The following is a 16764-nucleotide window of genomic DNA, read 5'->3' as shown; positions in this document are numbered from 1 at the left end:
TCGCACTCAGTTGTTAACTGAATTGCTTGAGGACAAGCAATAAGCTAAGCTTGGGGGAGTTGATACGTCCAAAACGTATCTACTTTCCCGAACACTTTTGCTATTGTTTTGCCTCTAATTTGTGTATTTTGGATACAACTAACACGGACTAACGCTGTTTTCAGCAGAATTGCCCTGGTGTCTCATTTTTGTGCAGAAACTCAACTTTCAGGAAAATCCCCGGGATTAATTCCAATGGGCCTATTTTCATAGAAGAGGGGCGGAGCCAGAAGACCAGAAGGAGGGGGCCACGAGGCGCCAACCCCATAAGGCGGCGCGGTGGGCCCCTGGGCCGCGCCGCCCTATGGTGGCGACGCCTCGGGCAGCCCCAGGTGCCCCCCTTTCGACTACTTAAAGGCTTCGACCTAAAAACGCACGGGGGTTAGACGAATACGCCAGAAGACATCCAGAACAGCGCCGCCATCGCGAAACTCCGTCTCGGGACCAGAAACTCCGTCCTGGCACTCCACCGGGACGGGGAATTGGAGGAGATCATCGCCATCATCACCACCGACGCCTCTCCATCGACCAGCCATGTTTCCCCCATCCATGTGTGAGTAATTCCCCCGCTGTAGGCTGAAGGGGATGGTAGGGATTGGATGAGATTGTTCATGTAATAGCATAAGATTGTTAGGGCATAGTGCCTAGTATCCGTAGTTGGTACTTTTATGATATTGTTGCAACTTGTTATGCTTAATGCTTGTCACTAGGGCCCGAGTGCCATGATTTCAGATCTGAACATGTTATCAATTCATGATGATATTCATTGCTTTATGATCTTACCTGCAAGTTGTATACACATATTACTGTCCGGAACCCGAGGCCCCAAAGTGACAGAAATTGGGACAACCGAAGGGGAAGGCGGTGATGTGAGGATCACATGTGTTCACGGAGTGTTAATGCTATGCTCCGGTGCTCTATTAAAAGGAGTACCTTAATTTCCAGTAGATTCCCTAGAGGCCCGGCTGCCACCGGCTGGTAGGACAAAAGATGTTGTGCAAGTTTCTCATTGCGAGCACGTACGACTAAATATGGAACACATGCCTATGGATTGTTTAGTACTTGGATACTATTTTATTACTATCTGCAAATGCCCTACCTTGATTGTTACATGAGTTTCTCTCATCCATGCAACGCCCGTTCATCCATCCCTGTGCCTACAGTATTTTAATCCCGCTATTTACTATAATCACTACTGCTGTCTTTGTTACACTGCTGCTTATATTTCACTACTGCTACTGCTATAAAACTATTGCTACTGATAAACTCTTGCGAGCAAGTCTGTTTCCAGGTGCAGCTGAATTGACAACTTCGATGTTAAGGCTTACAAATATTCTTTGGCTCCCCTTGTGTCGAATCAATAAATTGGGTTTTACTTCCCTCGAAGACTGTTGCGATCCCCTATACTTGTGGGTCATCAAGATGATGGTGAGCTTGATGGGGTCTGTCCTAGTCGAAATCCAGCACTCGTTCGGAGGGACAATTGGAAATTTGCCGGTGTACAAGACGCGCCCCACGGAGATTGTGTCACCGACGCCTCCGAAGGTGGAATCCTCCCGGTTCCGGCCTCCAAACGCCGCTGGCCCCACGGTGGGCGCCAACTATCGTTGCCTACTCGACAATACCCCATAGGAGGGCTCGTCACGGAGGGGGAAGACATGGGGGCCATAGGGCGGAGCACCATCGGGACGGTGGTACATGATTTACCCATCTTCGAAACACGTTGCACGGAGGTAGGTGATACATCTCCAACATATCTATAATTTCGGATGTTCCATGCTTGTTTTATGACAATACCTACATGTTTTGTTCACGCTTTATATCGTTTTTATGCGTTTTCCGGAACTAACCTATTGACGAGATGCCGAAGGGCCAGTTGCTGTTTTCTGCTATTTTTGGTTTCAGAAATCCTACAAAGGAAATATTCTCGGAATCGGACGAAATCAACGCCCAATATCTTATTTTTCCCGGAAGCTTCCAGAGCACCGAAGAGGGGCCAGAGGGGAGCCAGGGGGCCCCACCCCACAGGGCGGCGCGGCCAAGGGGGGGCGCCCCCCTAGTGTGTGGGTCCCCCGTGGCCCCTCCGACTCCGCCTCTTCGCCTATTTAGGCCTCCCTAGCCTAAAACTTCGAAACCGATTGACGAAACCCGAGAAAACCTTCCAGAGCCGCCGCCATCGCGAAACTCCAATTCGGGGGACAGAAGTCTCTATTCCGGCACCCTGCCGGGACGGGGAATTGCCCCCAGAGTCATCTCCACCGCCGTCTCCACCGCCATCTTCACCGCCATCGCTGTCTCCATGATGAGGAGGGAGTAATTCACCCCCGGGGCTGAGGGCTCTGCTGTAGCTATGTGGTTCATCTCTCTCTCTTTGTGATCTCGTTGAATATCATCTATGTGCTACTCTAGTGATGTTATTAAAGTACTCTATTCCTCCTCCACGATGTAATGGTGACAGTGTGTGCATCATGTAGTACTTGGCGTAGTTTATGATTGTGATCTCTTGTAGATTATGAAGTTAACTATTACTATGATGGTATCGATGTGATCTATTCCTCCTTTCATAGTATGAAGGTGACGGTGTGCATGCTATGTTAGTACTCGGTATAATTGTGTTGATCTATCATGCACTCTAAGGTTATTTAAATATGAATATCAAATGTTGTGGAGCTTGTTAACTCCGGCATTGAGGTGCTCTTGTAGCCCTACACAATTAGTGGTGTTCATCATCCAACAAGAGAGTGTAGAGTGGTTCTATTATGTGATCATTGTTGAGAGTGTCCACTAGTGAAAGCAGGATCCCTAGGCCTTGCTTCCAAGCATCGAATCTCCGTTTGTTTACTGTTTTGTTGCATGTTTACTCGCTGCCATATTTTATTCAGATTGCTATTACCACTCATATTCATCCATACCACTTGTATTTCACTATCTCTTCGCCGAACTAGTGCACCTATACATCTGACAAGTGTATTAGGTGTGTTGGGGACACAAGAGACTTCTTGCATTGTGATCGCAGGGTTGCTTGAGAGGGATATCTTTGACCTCTTCCTCCCTGAGTTCGATAAACCTTGGGTGATCCACTTAAGGGAAAACTTGCTGCTGTTCTACAAACCTCTGCTCTTGGAGGCCCAACACTGTCTACAGGAAAAGGAGTGTGCGTAGACATCAAGCTATTTTCTGGCGCCGTTGCCGGGGAGGAAAGGTAAAAGGTACTCACACTCCGGATCTCGGCTACTAAGCTATTTTCCGGCGCCGTTGTAAGTGCTCGAAGCTATTTCCTTTAGATCCTGGAATTTCATCTTTTTGTTTCTTGTTTTACACTAGTAAGGCATAATGGAAAACAACTGTGAGCTTTTTAATTTATTTCCTAAGTTAAGACATGAATTGTGTGATGCGAAAATTAAAAAACCTATGGAGCCTTATTTGCATGCTAGTAGCAATGTTATTAGTATGAACGCAATCACTGCTAATGCTATGGAGAAGTCTAAGCTTGGGGAAGCTAGTTTTTATGATCTTTTTAGCTTCCCATCTTTAGGGGAGAAAATTTGCTCTGATAATACTTTATCTCCCATATGCGATAACTCTAATGATGCTTGTGATATTTTAAATCCACCAACTGCGAGTACTGCTTTCGAGATACCCATGAAAATTATTGAACATGTTATTGATAACCGCTATAAAGGGGATGGAACTGTCCATCCTGGAGATCATTTATTGTTTTTGCATGAATTATGCGGGTTATTCAAGTGTGCAGGTATCTCTATGGATGAAGTGAGGAAGAAACTATTCTCTATTTCGCTGTCTGGTAAAGCGGCGCATTGGTATAAATTGTTGAAGAATAGTCATTCTCTTGGTTGGGAGGAAATTGTATCTCTCTTTTATTCTAAATTTTATCCTCCTCATGAAGTGCATATTGATAGGAATTACATTTATAACTTTTATCCTCGTGATGGAGAGAGTATTTCTCAAGCATGGGGGAGATTGAAGTCACTAATGCTCAAATGTCCCATTCATGAGCTCCCCCGTAATGTTATTATTAACAATTTTTATGCGAGGCTTTCAGGACATCACAAGGACTATCTAGATGCCTGTTCGGAGGGATCTTTCACAAGCAAGGAGGTTGAAGCTAGGTGGGATCTTCTTGACCGGATTGAGGAGAATGCTGAAGATTGGGAGAACAACAAAGGTAAAGAGTCAGGTATAAATTATGATTATGAATGCATTGAAGCTTCTATGGATACTGGTAAATTCCGAAATATGAGTGCTACCTATGGTCTTGACTCTCAAGTTGCTGCAAATCTTTATAAAGCTTTTGCTTCTCATTTTGAATTGCCTAAGAAGAATTTTGATAAGTATCATGAACCTTTTAAAGAGGCTTGCATGAAGAATGAAATTGTTGTTAATGATTGCAATAAGCATGCTCAAACTCCTAAGAATGCTATTTCCTATAAGCATGTTAATTTTTGTGGAATGCATAGACCTTGTGGAATTAATCAAATCAGAGATGAATATTGTATCCATCATATTAATGAAAAAACTAGAAAGTGGTTTAGGGCTATAGATGATCTTGGTAAAAAAGTTTGTGCCCTCTATCCTTTTATTTGTGAACTTTGCCATAGAGTGGGTCATTTTAATTTTCAATGCTCCTCCAATGATAATTTGAACCCCATGAGTGCTGCAAATTTGTATTGTGATGATGAAGTTACTCCTAATCAGCATGATGAACTTACTTTATTTTTGTGGTGTGAAGAGTTATCAAGAAAAATCTCTTTGTTACATATGAGTGATCTTGATATTGATGATGTCCTGCATGGGTGTTTTTCTTATTGCATTAATAATTGCCATACAAATACTTACATACAAAATATTTTAGAAGATGACACTTTGCCAAAATATGATAGGACCGCTGTGTGTTTCGAACTTATTAATGAAAAGGAGGAATCCTCCCAAGTTTCTTCTATTGTTTCTGAAAGTAAATCAGGTTATGTGGAGAAGCCTCCCTTCAAGCCTCTTCCTCCTAAAGAAGGGAACGAGGAGAAGGAAGAGAAGAAGAAGAAGGGAACGAAGAAGAAGAAGAAGAAGAAGAAGAAGGAGAATAAAGAGAAAGAGGTAACGGCATATCCCCGCGTGAATGAGATAACACTAGGTAACCGTAAGTATGTTGCTCCTAATGATTATTATGATAATGAATCTGTGTACAATGATCTTCCTATGCCCTTTACCTACATTAGTGATCATGATTTGAAAGAGCACACTACTTTTGATATTGCAAATCTCTGGGAAACTAATTCTGAAAATGATGATGTTAATAATTGCCATAGTATCAGTACTATCCATGCTTCCTCCCATGACGATTGTGACGCCCCGAAACCGGTACCATGAGGATTCCAGCGATCCCGCCGAAATCCGCACGATATCGATTCAGAGACGCCCTCCGACACGACGTGCACGACAAATCACACACGTGATGCCAGAGGAATTAACACGAGCGGTAACATTACAACAGGTTTACAATAGAGCCCACAAGATACATATATACAACAACGACTCCAACGAGTCAAGATACAAATAGATACATACAAAGATCCAAAACATACAGAAGATCAAATACGTCCGAGTACGGACAAGATACAAATTGGACTAAGAGTCCTGAAGATAACCAGCGGCGTCCATAACCCTGCCCAGGCCAAGCCGGAAGGGTAACCTTGCTAACGTCGTCATCTCGTACCTGTCAAAGTCGGGCCATCGGTTGCCGACAAAAGGGGGAGGAGACAAAAAGAAAGGAAGGCGAGGGTAAGTACCATTGGCACGTACTTGCGAGACAAGACCAGCTATGCTTGCTGGTGGGCGGTATAAACTTCACCCGGCTATATGTGGAGTTTAGCGGCAGCAAAGCTACTATCCAATAGAGACACGCTACAACATCCGTCTACTCAGAGAAGATAAGAGAGCGCACAAGGTAACAGATAAATACTACACAAACATAACCCAACCAAATACACATATCCCCTTCAACAAAGCGAAGAGGCAATGTAAGAGGCACTCAACGGTGGACAAGTATTAGGTATCGGTTGTAGTAATGCTATATTACTAATCAAGTTATTATCAGATTATTAACAACAAGTATAAGGTGCAAGTTGTTCTATGATCAAGTCATACAATTCCAAGTCGTCCATAACCGCGGACACGGCTTATCGATAAGATGTACACCCTGCAGGGGTTGCCCAAATGTAACCATACGCATGCTCGAACCCACTTATTACAGGTGGAGTCTCACAACAAGACCGTTCCCAATGCAAGAGAAAGTTTAAGGGGAGCCACCCCACTAAGCTACCCGTGACGAAGTTCGGCCGTACTCCGATACGGACCCAGAGGTTTGTGCCAACGGCTAAGCTAAGTGTGAACAACCTGCTTTCGCTAATCGTTCCACGATATGAGTACAGAACAGAATATAAACACCCGAAGGCAACAGAAGTAAATCGTGCATCGTGCATATGAGCAAATAAAACCAAGGTTGTGGCTCCCAAATAAACAGACTCGAGGAAAGGTAGTGGGTGATGGGGGTCCCACTCCCCCACGTACGGGTAGAGCGCTCAATCTCGGAACAGATAACAAGAACTCGGATCCTAGGGGACATTAGCGAGTCAAAGTTCCGATGCTTTCGCAAAGGGGCTCACAGATGCCTCTGCTTACAATTTTAGTTGTTAACAATAAAGTAAAGTGTGATTGTCTCCAACAAAAGATATAGCATGTGATAACCTCCCAAAAAGATATCCCGAACATCTCGAGATATCAACAAGACCCTAAACTCGCCTACGACCCGCAAAGCTGGCAAACAACAAACAATAGGTAGGGCGAGGAGGTGTATCTCGGACATATAGGTAACAGGTGGATAGGACACGTGACACAACAGAATCGCAACACAAGGATAGAAATAGATCAAAAGAGCATGTAAAAGTAAAATAGGTGAAGGGGTGGGCTCGCCTGTGAAAAGCTGCAGAAGAACTTGTCGGAGAACTCGTCGTATCTCACATCACCACTTCGTGATCCTATCCGTGAAGAAGCAAATGCTGGAACACACAACGTATGCAAGTCTTACTACTACGGATAAAGAAGATCCAGCATGATCAAGAGGATATGCATGACATGGCAAACATGATGCGGCGGTGCAACTTATCCATATTAATCGGAGTCGGAACCCCGGACAGGCAAATTAGGTTGGAGTTGCATTTTCTACCGGCAAATTTAAGGGTGGATTAGCATGGCAGTAGCATGGCAAGGGTGAGCTACTTCAACGTTAAATGGAACCGGGACAACATTTATATAATATCCCACATATTCCATATGTTACATATTAGGTGGTAATGCAAACTACCACGAAATTTTATGATGCATGGTGCAACAGCAAGCATAGATGGCATATTCATGTCCAGCACATTTTTCTGATCAATTTTCATATATAAAACATTTTATTTCGAGTTATGGTTTGAGAGATATGATTTTTGCAAGATCTGAACAAAAACAAAAGAAGGGACGGGCCGGGCCGGACCTGCACTGTCCTGGGCCGGATCTGATCTGCGTCGGCGACGGGAACTTCGGGCCGCGCGGGCGTTGATCAGGGACGGAGGATCTGGGCCGAGGCCCGTCTGTGTACGTGGAGCAGAAAAGAACCACAGGGTTAAAAACAAATAGCCCACGCTAGGAATTGAACACAAGATCACCAGGTGGATCAGAGGGGCACGAACCAGAAGAGCTAGCTGATGTTGTTGACTTGGATGATCTCACGCATAAGCTGAAACATCTCTGAACTCGAGATCTGGACAAAACAAAGGCCAAAAGGTTGGATTTAATTCACAGGGGTGGGGATTTGATCTCAGGGCGCACGGGTCAAGGAGCAAGGTTGTTACCACTGGGCTACAGATACTGTTGTTGATGAACACGGGCTTCGTGACATGTTGAAGCAGAAACGAGCGGAGATAGGGGCCATGGCGGACACTTGCAGACGAGCTCGGGGACGACGGAGACGGGACGAACCAGGATGCGAGAGATGGCGTCGGGGGTGCGGCTCGACGCAGGGAAGGAGGTGGTGTGCTCGGTTTGGCCGGAGGAGGACGAGGGCGGCCGGGATTGACAAATTTTTCGCCGGAGTTGAGGATGGAATCGGCGAGTTTGCGCTCGATTGGGAGGCTCTCGGCTCGATTCCTTGGACGAGGGTGTAGAGGATGACGAGGCGCATCTAACGGTGCCCTCAGAACGACGAGGGGAGGTGTGGAGCGGCGGCGCCATGGGGAACTGAACGCCGGGTGGCTCTCCTTTACTCACAGAGAAGGGGAAAAAGGTGGGGGGAGAAAAGAGTGGGCGGCGGCGGCTAGAGGGAGGAAGGCTAGGGTTTTCCAGAGAGGTTAGGAGAGGGATTTAAGAGGGGGAAAGGGAGGTGGAGGCGCGGTGGTTGTGAGGACCACAGCACGCACACAGCATGGAGCTGTGGCTCTCCAGCGTTGACGAAGAAGAGAAACAGGAAAAGAATTCCAACGAAAAGGTACGGGCCAAGGGGAGGAAGAGGGCTCGGTCCAGAGAGAGAAGAGACAGACTGGGCCACCGGCTGGGCTGCTGTGGTGGAAAAGAAGAAGGAGAAGATGGGCCAGAAGAAAGAGGAGGCCTAGGAGATGGGAAGAGGGGTTTTATTTTTATTTAGAAAATCCTTTTCTCTTTTGTTTATTTTAGGAAAACTGTTTTAGCAAATAGTTTATTTTATTTTAAAAGTATTGTGTCAGGGTTTGTTAAATGAAAAGACATAGAGGAGGGTTTAATATAGAAACCATAAGAGAGGGAAACAAAATAATTGGGGTTTATAAAATAATTTTACTTATTAAAAACATGGATGTGATGATGCATGATGCATGGTGATGCATAAAATAAAAAGAACAAGTAAATTCTATTAGGGGTACTACCCGGGGCCGTTACAATCGACACCACTAACAAGGAATCTCGCCCCGAGATTCCACGTCCAGGTACGGGGAAGAGAGGTGAACTATCGGATCTTCTGGCGACGTGTCGATCTCCTCGACACCACTAACAAGAATTCTTGCTCCACGAAGAACGGTCGACACCACTAACAAGAAGTCGTTGTTCCGCTATTGATGATGCGCTTCCATCGGGATCCTTAGAAGATCGGACCTAATAGGATGAAGGTATAGATCGTCCAACCCACGTCGTAACCTAGGACTCAGAGAAATAGATAAGAGAAGATTCAAAACTCGCAAAGATAAGAGGAGAAAGAATATAGGTAAGGAGAAAAGTCAGAGCTAATCAGAACTATCCAACGAATTTTAGAAAATAGTTTTTGACACTAGACACAACAACGTCCGTTGGCAAGGTTATCCTACAGGCTGGACTAGTGGGGTACCGTCAACCTGAGGCTCTGATACCAACTTGTGACGCCCCGAAACCGGTACCATGAGGATTCCAGCGATCCCGCCGAAATCCGCACGATATCGATTCAGAGACGCCCTCCGACACGACGTGCACGACAAATCACACACGTGATGCCAGAGGAATTAACACGAGCGGTAACATTACAACAGGTTTACAATAGAGCCCACAAGATACATATATACAACAACGACTCCAACGAGTCAAGATACAAATAGATACATACAAAGATCCAAAACATACAGAAGATCAAATACGTCCGAGTACGGACAAGATACAAATTGGACTAAGAGTCCTGAAGATAACCAGCGGCGTCCATAACCCTGCCCAGGCCAAGCCGGAAGGGTAACCTTGCTAACGTCGTCATCTCGTACCTGTCAAAGTCGGGCCATCGGTTGCCGACAAAAGGGGGAGGAGACAAAAAGAAAGGAAGGCGAGGGTAAGTACCATTGGCACGTACTTGCGAGACAAGACCAGCTATGCTTGCTGGTGGGCGGTATAAACTTCACCCGGCTATATGTGGAGTTTAGCGGCAGCAAAGCTACTATCCAATAGAGACACGCTACAACATCCGTCTACTCAGAGAAGATAAGAGAGCGCACAAGGTAACAGATAAATACTACACAAACATAACCCAACCAAATACACATATCCCCTTCAACAAAGCGAAGAGGCAATGTAAGAGGCACTCAACGGTGGACAAGTATTAGGTATCGGTTGTAGTAATGCTATATTACTAATCAAGTTATTATCAGATTATTAACAACAAGTATAAGGTGCAAGTTGTTCTATGATCAAGTCATACAATTCCAAGTCGTCCATAACCGCGGACACGGCTTATCGATAAGATGTACACCCTGCAGGGGTTGCCCAAATGTAACCATACGCATGCTCGAACCCACTTATTACAGGTGGAGTCTCACAACAAGACCGTTCCCAATGCAAGAGAAAGTTTAAGGGGAGCCACCCCACTAAGCTACCCGTGACGAAGTTCGGCCGTACTCCGATACGGACCCAGAGGTTTGTGCCAACGGCTAAGCTAAGTGTGAACAACCTGCTTTCGCTAATCGTTCCACGATATGAGTACAGAACAGAATATAAACACCCGAAGGCAACAGAAGTAAATCGTGCATCGTGCATATGAGCAAATAAAACCAAGGTTGTGGCTCCCAAATAAACAGACTCGAGGAAAGGTAGTGGGTGATGGGGGTCCCACTCCCCCACGTACGGGTAGAGCGCTCAATCTCGGAACAGATAACAAGAACTCGGATCCTAGGGGACATTAGCGAGTCAAAGTTCCGAATAAGCTTTCGCAAAGGGGCTCACAGATGCCTCTGCTTACAATTTTAGTTGTTAACAATAAAGTAAAGTGTGATTGTCTCCAACAAAAGATATAGCATGTGATAACCTCCCAAAAAGATATCCCGAACATCTCGAGATATCAACAAGACCCTAAACTCGCCTACGACCCGCAAAGCTGGCAAACAACAAACAATAGGTAGGGCGAGGAGGTGTATCTCGGACATATAGGTAACAGGTGGATAGGACACGTGACACAACAGAATCGCAACACAAGGATAGAAATAGATCAAAAGAGCATGTAAAAGTAAAATAGGTGAAGGGGTGGGCTCGCCTGTGAAAAGCTGCAGAAGAACTTGTCGGAGAACTCGTCGTATCTCACATCACCACTTCGTGATCCTATCCGTGAAGAAGCAAATGCTGGAACACACAACGTATGCAAGTCTTACTACTACGGATAAAGAAGATCCAGCATGATCAAGAGGATATGCATGACATGGCAAACATGATGCATGTGCAACTTATCCATATTAATCGGAGTCGGAACCCCGGACAGGCAAATTAGGTTGGAGTTGCATTTTCTACCGGCAAATTTAAGGGTGGATTAGCATGGCAGTAGCATGGCAAGGGTGAGCTACTTCAACGTTAAATGGAACCGGGACAACATTTATATAATATCCCACATATTCCATATGTTACATATTAGGTGGTAATGCAAACTACCACGAAATTTTATGATGCATGGTGCAACAGCAAGCATAGATGGCATATTCATGTCCAGCACATTTTTCTGATCAATTTTCATATATAAAACATTTTATTTCGAGTTATGGTTTGAGAGATATGATTTTTGCAAGATCTGAACAAAAACAAAAGAAGGGACGGGCCGGGCCGGACCTGCACTGTCCTGGGCCGGATCTGATCTGCGTCGGCGACGGGAACTTCGGGCCGCGCGGGCGTTGATCAGGGACGGAGGATCTGGGCCGAGGCCCGTCTGTGTACGTGGAGCAGAAAAGAACCACAGGGTTAAAAACAAATAGCCCACGCTAGGAATTGAACACAAGATCACCAGGTGGATCAGAGGGGCACGAACCAGAAGAGCTAGCTGATGTTGTTGACTTGGATGATCTCACGCATAAGCTGAAACATCTCTGAACTCGAGATCTGGACAAAACAAAGGCCAAAAGGTTGGATTTAATTCACAGGGGTGGGGATTTGATCTCCGGGCGCACGGGTCACGGAGCAAGGTTGTTACCACCGGGCTACAGACATCGTTGTTGATGAACACGGGCTTCGTGACATGTTGAAGCAGAAACGAGCGGAGATAGGGGCCATGGCGGACACTTGCAGACGAGCTCGGGGACGACGGAGACGGGACGAACCAGGATGCGAGAGATGGCGTCGGGGGTGCGGCTCGACGCAGGGAAGGAGGTGGTGTGCTCGGTTTGGCCGGAGGAGGACGAGGGCGGCCGGGATTGACAAATTTTTCGCCGGAGTTGAGGATGGAATCGGCGAGTTTGCGCTCGATTGGGAGGCTCTCGGCTCGATTCCTTGGACGAGGGTGTAGAGGATGACGAGGCGCATCTAACGGTGCCCTCAGAACGACGAGGGGAGGTGTGGAGCGGCGGCGCCATGGGGAACTGAACGCCGGGTGGCTCTCCTTTACTCACAGAGAAGGGGAAAAAGGTGGGGGGAGAAAAGAGTGGGCGGCGGCGGCTAGAGGGAGGAAGGCTAGGGTTTTCCAGAGAGGTTAGGAGAGGGATTTAAGAGGGGGAAAGGGAGGTGGAGGCGCGGTGGTTGTGAGGACCACAGCACGCACACAGCATGGAGCTGTGGCTCTCCAGCGTTGACGAAGAAGAGAAACAGGAAAAGAATTCCAACGAAAAGGTACGGGCCAAGGGGAGGAAGAGGGCTCGGTCCAGAGAGAGAAGAGACAGACTGGGCCACCGGCTGGGCTGCTGTGGTGGAAAAGAAGAAGGAGAAGATGGGCCAGAAGAAAGAGGAGGCCTAGGAGATGGGAAGAGGGGTTTTATTTTTATTTAGAAAATCCTTTTCTCTTTTGTTTATTTTAGGAAAACTGTTTTAGCAAATAGTTTATTTTATTTTAAAAGTATTGTGTCAGGGTTTGTTAAATGAAAAGACATAGAGGAGGGTTTAATATAGAAACCATAAGAGAGGGAAACAAAATAATTGGGGTTTATAAAATAATTTTACTTATTAAAAACATGGATGTGATGATGCATGATGCATGGTGATGCATAAAATAAAAAGAACAAGTAAATTCTATTAGGGGTACTACCCGGGGCCGTTACAATTTACCAACTTGTGACGCCCCGGAACCGGTAACATGAGGATCCCAGCGAACCCGCCGAAATCCGCATGATATCGATTCAGAGACGCCCTCCGACACGACGTGCGCGACAAATCACACACGTGATGCCAGAGGAATTGACACGAGCGGTAACATTACAACAGGATTACAATAGAGCCCACAAGATACATATATACAACAACGACTCCAACGAGTCAAGATACAAATAGATACATACAAAGATCCAAAACATACAGAAGATCAAATACGTCCGAGTACGGACAAGATACAAATTGGACTAAGAGTCCTGAAGATAACCAGCGGCGTCCATAACCCTGCCCAGGCCAAGCCGGAAGGGTAACCTTGCTAACGTCGTCATCTCGTACCTGTCAAAGTCGGGCCATCGGTTGCCGACAAAAGGGGGAGGAGACAAAAAGAAAGGAAGGCGAGGGTAAGTACCATTGGCACGTACTTGCGAGACAAGACCAGCTATGCTTGCTGGTGGGCGGTATAAACTTCACCCGGCTATATGTGGAGTTTAGCGGCAGCAAAGCTACTATCCAATAGAGACACGCTACAACATCCGTCTACTCAGAGAAGATAAGAGAGCGCACAAGGTAACAGATAAATACTACACAAACATAACCCAACCAAATACACATATCCCCTTCAACAAAGCGAAGAGGCAATGTAAGAGGCACTCAACGGTGGACAAGTATTAGGTATCGGTTGTAGTAATGCTATATTACTAATCAAGTTATTATCAGATTATTAACAACAAGTATAAGGTGCAAGTTGTTCTATGATCAAGTCATACAATTCCAAGTCGTCCATAACCGCGGACACGGCTTATCGATAAGATGTACACCCTGCAGGGGTTGCCCAAATGTAACCATACGCATGCTCGAACCCACTTATTACAGGTGGAGTCTCACAACAAGACCGTTCCCAATGCAAGAGAAAGTTTAAGGGGAGCCACCCCACTAAGCTACCCGTGACGAAGTTCGGCCGTACTCCGATACGGACCCAGAGGTTTGTGCCAACGGCTAAGCTAAGTGTGAACAACCTGCTTTCGCTAATCGTTCCACGATATGAGTACAGAACAGAATATAAACACCCGAAGGCAACAGAAGTAAATCGTGCATCGTGCATATGAGCAAATAAAACCAAGGTTGTGGCTCCCAAATAAACAGACTCGAGGAAAGGTAGTGGGTGATGGGGTCCCACTCCCCACGTACGGGTAGAGCGCTCAATCTCGAACAGATAACAAGAACTCGGATCCTAGGGGACATTAGCGAGTCAAAGTTCCGATGCTTTCGCAAAGGGGCTCACAGATGCCTCTGCTTACAATTTTAGTTGTTAACAATAAAGTAAAGTGTGATTGTCTCCAACAAAAGATATAGCATGTGATAACCTCCCAAAAAGATATCCCGAACATCTCGAGATATCAACAAGACCCTAAACTCGCCTACGACCCGCAAAGCTGGCAAACAACAAACAATAGGTAGGGCGAGGAGGTGTATCTCGGACATATAGGTAACAGGTGGATAGGACACGTGACACAACAGAATCGCAACACAAGGATAGAAATAGATCAAAAGAGCATGTAAAAGTAAAATAGGTGAAGGGGTGGGCTCGCCTGTGAAAAGCTGCAGAAGAACTTGTCGGAGAACTCGTCGTATCTCACATCACCACTTCGTGATCCTATCCGTGAAGAAGCAAATGCTGGAACACACAACGTATGCAAGTCTTACTACTACGGATAAAGAAGATCCAGCATGATCAAGAGGATATGCATGACATGGCAAACATGATGCGGCGGTGCAACTTATCCATATTAATCGGAGTCGGAACCCCGGACAGGCAAATTAGGTTGGAGTTGCATTTTCTACCGGCAAATTTAAGGGTGGATTAGCATGGCAGTAGCATGGCAAGGGTGAGCTACTTCAACGTTAAATGGAACCGGGACAACATTTATATAATATCCCACATATTCCATATGTTACATATTAGGTGGTAATGCAAACTACCACGAAATTTTATGATGCATGGTGCAACAGCAAGCATAGATGGCATATTCATGTCCAGCACATTTTTCTGATCAATTTTCATATATAAAACATTTTATTTCGAGTTATGGTTTGAGAGATATGATTTTTGCAAGATCTGAACAAAAACAAAAGAAGGGACGGGCCGGGCCGGACCTGCACTGTCCTGGGCCGGATCTGATCTGCGTCGGCGACGGGAACTTCGGGCCGCGCGGGCGTTGATCAGGGACGGAGGATCTGGGCCGAGGCCCGTCTGTGTACGTGGAGCAGAAAAGAACCACAGGGTTAAAAACAAATAGCCCACGCTAGGAATTGAACACAAGATCACCAGGTGGATCAGAGGGGCACGAACCAGAAGAGCTAGCTGATGTTGTTGACTTGGATGATCTCACGCATAAGCTGAAACATCTCTGAACTCGAGATCTGGACAAAACAAAGGCCAAAAGGTTGGATTTAATTCACAGGGGTGGGGATTTGATCTCAGGGCGCACGGGTCAAGGAGCAAGGTTGTTACCACTGGGCTACAGATACTGTTGTTGATGAACACGGGCTTCGTGACATGTTGAAGCAGAAACGAGCGGAGATAGGGGCCATGGCGGACACTTGCAGACGAGCTCGGGGACGACGGAGACGGGACGAACCAGGATGCGAGAGATGGCGTCGGGGGTGCGGCTCGACGCAGGGAAGGAGGTGGTGTGCTCGGTTTGGCCGGAGGAGGACGAGGGCGGCCGGGATTGACAAATTTTTCGCCGGAGTTGAGGATGGAATCGGCGAGTTTGCGCTCGATTGGGAGGCTCTCGGCTCGATTCCTTGGACGAGGGTGTAGAGGATGACGAGGCGCATCTAACGGTGCCCTCAGAACGACGAGGGGAGGTGTGGAGCGGCGGCGCCATGGGGAACTGAACGCCGGGTGGCTCTCCTTTACTCACAGAGAAGGGGAAAAAGGTGGGGGGAGAAAAGAGTGGGCGGCGGCGGCTAGAGGGAGGAAGGCTAGGGTTTTCCAGAGAGGTTAGGAGAGGGATTTAAGAGGGGGAAAGGGAGGTGGAGGCGCGGTGGTTGTGAGGACCACAGCACGCACACAGCATGGAGCTGTGGCTCTCCAGCGTTGACGAAGAAGAGAAACAGGAAAAGAATTCCAACGAAAAGGTACGGGCCAAGGGGAGGAAGAGGGCTCGGTCCAGAGAGAGAAGAGACAGACTGGGCCACCTACTGGCTTTGTGGTGGAAAAGAAGAAGGAGAAGATGGGCCAGAAGAAAGAGGAGGCCTAGGAGATGGGAAGAGGGGTTTTATTTTTATTTAGAAAATCCTTTTCTCTTTTGTTTATTTTAGGAAAACTGTTTTAGCAAATAGTTTATTTTATTTTAAAAGTATTGTGTCAGGGTTTGTTAAATGAAAAGACATAGAGGAGGGTTTAATATAGAAACCATAAGAGAGGGAAACAAAATAATTGGGGTTTATAAAATAATTTTACTTATTAAAAACATGGATGTGATGATGCATGATGCATGGTGATGCATAAAATAAAAAGAACAAGTAAATTCTATTAGGGGTACTACCCGGGGCCGTTACAACGATATAGAAAGATCTAAGCTTGGGGATGAGGTGTTTGAAAATCCTTTTGCTACTGATCATTAT

General features: G+C 46.2%; 3 long non-coding RNA genes across 3 annotated transcripts; all 3 read right to left on the bottom strand.

Moving 5' to 3' along the window:
* Positions 1-5555: 5555 nt before the first annotated feature.
* On the bottom strand, positions 5556-7696 carry LOC139836095 (uncharacterized). Its single transcript, XR_011752087.1, has 3 exons — positions 7589-7696; positions 7024-7109; positions 5556-5767 (listed from the first exon to the last, which is right to left on the bottom strand). It is a non-coding gene; the product is annotated as an uncharacterized lncRNA (long non-coding RNA).
* Positions 7697-9633: 1937 nt separating this feature from the next.
* Positions 9634-11778, bottom strand: LOC127333943 (uncharacterized). Its single transcript, XR_011752086.1, has 3 exons — positions 11668-11778; positions 11105-11190; positions 9634-9845 (listed from the first exon to the last, which is right to left on the bottom strand). It is a non-coding gene; the product is annotated as an uncharacterized lncRNA (long non-coding RNA).
* A 1477-nt stretch (positions 11779-13255) lies between these two features.
* Positions 13256-15394, bottom strand: LOC139836094 (uncharacterized). The gene is made up of 3 exons (XR_011752085.1): positions 15286-15394; positions 14721-14806; positions 13256-13467 (listed from the first exon to the last, which is right to left on the bottom strand). It is a non-coding gene; the product is annotated as an uncharacterized lncRNA (long non-coding RNA).
* Between the last annotated feature and the right edge of the window lie 1370 nt (positions 15395-16764).

Source organism: Lolium perenne, chromosome 2, assembly GCF_019359855.2.
Source record: "Lolium perenne isolate Kyuss_39 chromosome 2, Kyuss_2.0, whole genome shotgun sequence".
Taxonomy (NCBI): Eukaryota; Viridiplantae; Streptophyta; class Magnoliopsida; order Poales; family Poaceae; genus Lolium; species Lolium perenne.
The sequence above is the reverse complement of the archived record's forward strand: the minus strand, read 5'-3'. Positions and strand labels throughout refer to the sequence as shown.